This window comes from Octopus bimaculoides, chromosome 18 (genome assembly GCF_001194135.2).
Source record: "Octopus bimaculoides isolate UCB-OBI-ISO-001 chromosome 18, ASM119413v2, whole genome shotgun sequence".
In the NCBI taxonomy this organism is placed as follows: Eukaryota; Metazoa; Mollusca; class Cephalopoda; order Octopoda; family Octopodidae; genus Octopus; species Octopus bimaculoides.
Genome location: NC_068998.1, coordinates 15,750,754 through 15,755,434, shown reverse-complemented (window position 1 = coordinate 15,755,434; position 4,681 = coordinate 15,750,754). Strand labels below are relative to the sequence as shown.

General features: G+C 37.0%; 1 protein-coding gene across 1 annotated transcript in view; it reads right to left on the bottom strand.

Annotated features, from left to right (window-relative positions):
• Nucleotides 1–4,681, bottom strand: part of LOC106870641 (uncharacterized) — a 133,163-nt gene that overhangs the window by 56,460 nt on the left and 72,022 nt on the right. The window lies entirely within an intron of this gene.

Here is a 4,681-nt window from a genome sequence, read left to right as displayed (position 1 = left end):
GCGAACCCTGCTGTACTCTTTCACCACAACTTTCTCTCACTCTTACTTCCTGTATCTGTTGTGCCTGTAATTCAAAGGGTCAGCCTTGTCACACTGTGTCACACTGTGTCACGCTGAATATCCCCGAGAACTACGTTAAGGGTACACGTGTCTGTGGAGTGCTCAGCCACTTGCACATTAATTTCACGAGCAGGTTGTTCCGTTGATCGGATCAACTGGAGCCCTCGACGTCGTAAGCGACGGAGTGCCAACCACAACATATCAAGGCGGTGAGCTGGGAGAATCGTTAGCACTCGGGCAAAATGCTTCGTTCATCTTTTGGTTCTGAGTTCAAATTTCGCCGAGGTCGGTTTTGCCTTTCATCCTTTCGGGGTCGATAAAATAAGTAACAGTCGAGTACTGGAGTTGATGTAATCGACTTACCCCCTACCCCGAACTTGCTGGCCTTGTGACAAAATTTGGAACCAACATGATTTACTTCTTTATTGCCCACAGGGGGCTAAACACAGAGGGGACAAACAAGGATAGACAAAGGGACTAAGTCGATTACATCGACTCAGTGCATAACTGGTACTTGCTTAATCGATCCCAAAAGGATGAAAGGCGAAATCGACCTCGGCGGAATTTGAACTCAGAACGTAACGGCAGACGAAATACCGCTAAGCATTTCGCCTGGCGTGCTAACGCTTCTGCCAGCTCACCGCTAATTACTTACATCAAATACCCTGGCAGAAAATGCCATTCTCGAGTTAACCATTTTGCATAATTAAATGTAAGGAATATATCTAATTAATACAACTCTTCTACACTTCTTAACTATTTAATTAAAGAATCTATTGTTCAAATATATATTCATTAATTCCTTATTAACTTTTTTTTACAAATTTCTTGAATTTTAACATATCTTTAAATCTATTTCGACATAACTGAACACGCACTAACTATATTTATGCATGTATACACTAATTCATTATGCATGTCTAGCTCTTTCCCAAACTAGTGTATAATACTACTTGAAAATAATTAGCTAATGAAGATGTACTTAATTGGCTTGCTAACCTTGTTTTCTTTATACATGAAATACGTCGCGAATATAAAAGTCTCTAATTACAAAAATATAATTTACTCCATATCTTCTTTGTATCTATTCATTTATTCTCACTCCACCTTTGTATATATGTATGTATAAGTGTGTGTATGTGTATGCATATATGTGTGTGTGAGTGTGTATGCGCGTGTATGTGTGTTTGTGTGTGTGCACTTATACATAATAGACAAAGCATGAGAGATCGTTTATAAAATATCTAATTACATGATCTTATGAGCGCTTCATCAACAAAACATGCTTATTTGTCGCATGAGGTAATCTGTCGCACAGTTTAACTTTAAAATATTCAATTAGCTCGTACACTTGTGTGCAGCTCATACACTCCTCTCCATATACGTTCTGCTAATTTGCGTAGGCCTCTGAGCAGGTATCGCCATGACTACTTTCTTTGTCATGGTCAATGCGATGATAATACACTACACGCGTTCCTTCCAAGCACAGCTGTAAACAGTAGAAGTGAGCTAGAACGTTAAAACTTAGTGCGCATGCACAGCAGAGGTCAAGGTCAATATGTGCCTCACAGCTTCACTCTTCGTGCCTTCGCTTCGTTATTATGGCAATAGTCCGGTTACTTATTGATCAGACTTCGTATATGTATATAATCTCTACTTACTATAAAAGTTTTATGAAATGACTTCGTTAGTCAAAATCTTCTGAAGTGTGAAATACGTCTATAATTGTATAGCGGCTCCTTGAAATTACGAATTGCAACAATTTTTATGCTTGAGGAGTTACGATAATCAGTTCTACCATCAATCAGAATCAAGCCACACATGTTAAAGGATGATAATTCTGCAGAAGCTTTTGATAAATTTATTATCCAGTTTGAAGGAAATCTTAGACTCATAAACCAGATGAGAACAATATGATGAATTTAACGGAAAAGTTAAGTTTAGGAGATATAGAGATATAAGAGCTTGTAACTAGTATGAAATAGAGTGACTTCAAATTACAAAAGAGAAGGCGAGAAATGACTTTGTGCGCTGTTGAACAGAAAAATATTCCATTGCATTTAAATTTATTAGCAGTAGAAACATATTCAGTGAATGAATAAAACTATGAGCATTGAATGAGTGTGAAAGCAGACATGGATGTGTGGTTAAGAAGTTCACTTCGCAACCATGAGATATCGGGTCCGATACTACCGCGTGGCATCTTGGGCATGTTTTTATCGTAATTTCTGGTCCATATAAGTTTTAGCGAGTGAATTTGGGTCGGTGGAAACTGTAAGGGAACTATTAGATAGACTGTTTTCGTCTTTCAGAGGTCCAGCCTTATCACACTGATTCTGCCTGAGACTACGTAAAGGATGCACGTGTTTGTAAAATACTCAGCCACTTCGGACGCTTTTTCACTGAACAACTTGTTCGTTTGATCGAACGAATGGACGCTCGTACGTCGAAATCGAAGTCAGAATCCAATATCATTCGTTTTAAATTTTGGTACAAGGCCAGCAATTTTGTGAGTGGGGGTGGAGAGTCGATTAGATCGACCCCCAATGCTCAACTGCTTCTTATTTTATCGGCGGAATTTGAACTCAGACTGTAAAGACAGACGAAATGCCACTAAGCTTTTTGCCCGGCGTGCTAACGGTTCTGCCAGCTCACCGCCTTAATTCATTGTACGATATTAACAACTTTTTAATGACTTTGTCAGCTCTCTTAGATAAATAACATAAATGCCGTAAATTTCCTGTATCATTTGCAGAAAAGGGTATTTGAAATTACTTTTTTACTACAGATAAAAAATGAAAGCGATCGAAAGTTAGTTTTTCAAAACTTTGTCTTGTCTTAATGTTGCAGGATACAATCTCTAGGGTCTTGATGAACGAATCCACTGGTAGTGTTATAGATATCGTTACTACGATAGACCACAATCCTTATGCTGCTGGTGTGGAGAAATTAAGTTCAAATTGAGCAACACTTGTATTTTAGATGTCGATCAAAAACCTCCCTTACAAAACCGAAATAACATTCCGCTGTTGATAACTATGCTTTAATTGTAAGATGAGAGGACATTTTACGAAAGTATACCAAACAGCAATAAAAACAACTGTATCATATCGGTAGCCATCTCAACAAAAATTTGGGTGGAGGCAATGTAAATAGGAACTCAGCAAAGACATCGCGAAAAAGCACGAGATTAAATTATACACCAACTAATTTCAAAAGGCACAGTTTGTTGTTGGAAGCAAGCATGCTCAGCATGGCGATGCTAACATTAAATTGATAATTGCAACCTAGTAACAGAAGTTTTAGTTGTCTTCCTGCCTTTAACTATGTCTGCTGAATATGTTGATCTGGAACTTAAAAGCTTATTTTGTAAAGCTTTTACACCTCGAATATTTAGTGAATGAAGTTTAAGGATTTCACTTGTAGAAAACACCCATAAGTTGCTCTTCAGACTCACTGTTTTGAAGGCCGAAAATTCATTCAAGTTGAAATTAATAAACGCGGTTTCCCTAGTGATGGCAGCTATTACAAGGGAGATAATCATTTCTTCATAATTATGAGGCGGGATTAAACATTTGAATTTGAAATTAAGGAATTACGAGGAAAAAGATGCATAGAGTTTACGTGTTTAATTTCTAATTTTGTCTACTTATTACAAAGTGTTTACAATTTCTACTTGATGGAAATTAATACAATTTGATCTAAACTTGCACAAGCGAATGAAATGGGAATGCATCTGAGTGTATCTGTTTATTGTAAGCGTGTGGTCAACTCCTAAACGTCTTTTGTCATCACGTTGCATGCATATGAGTGTATGTGTATGTGTGTATGCATATAAGCATACCTACATACATCCATGCATAATATATGTATACCCGTATGTGAGTGTGTTTATGCATGTGTGTAAGTGAGACGCATTTCAACAGATTTAATTATTCCAAGGAGTTCTAACTCCGTTTTTTTTCAATCCCATTCAATCTATGTGAATAGAAGCAAATTGGTTGCGTATTTGGCATTACGACAAAGCGTATTGATAATGAAGACGCATCGGTTTGAAAAGTAAGTAGTGAACCGGTAGCAAAACAAATAGCGAAGCCTTTGTAAAGCTGTATTTCGGTCTTTTAATTACATAAATACATTCGACCGATAACGGAAAATGTCGATATTGTTTAGCTGCAATCAAGGGTTCTTCAATTTAGCAATTGCACCATTTTCATGTAGTGCGCTCTTGCCTAGTCTATCACATATTACATTAAGAGAAGATAAGGCGGTGAGTTGGTGGAATCGTTAGCACGCTAGAAAAGATGCTTAGCGGAGTTCAAATTCCACTGAGGTCGATTTCGCCTTTTATCCTTTCAGGATGTCGATTAAATAAGTACCAGTCGAACACTGGGGTCAATATAATCAAGTCCCTTCTCCAAAAGATTTCAGACCTTGATATTTTGATTATGTGTATGTAGCACCAAGAAGTAATTTTTCTGGTTGAGCTCTCTGTCTGTCTGTCTGTCTGTCTGTCTATATATGTGTGTTTGTGTGTATATAAATATATATATATATATGTGTGTGTATGTATATATATACGTATATATATATATATATATATATATATATATATATACAT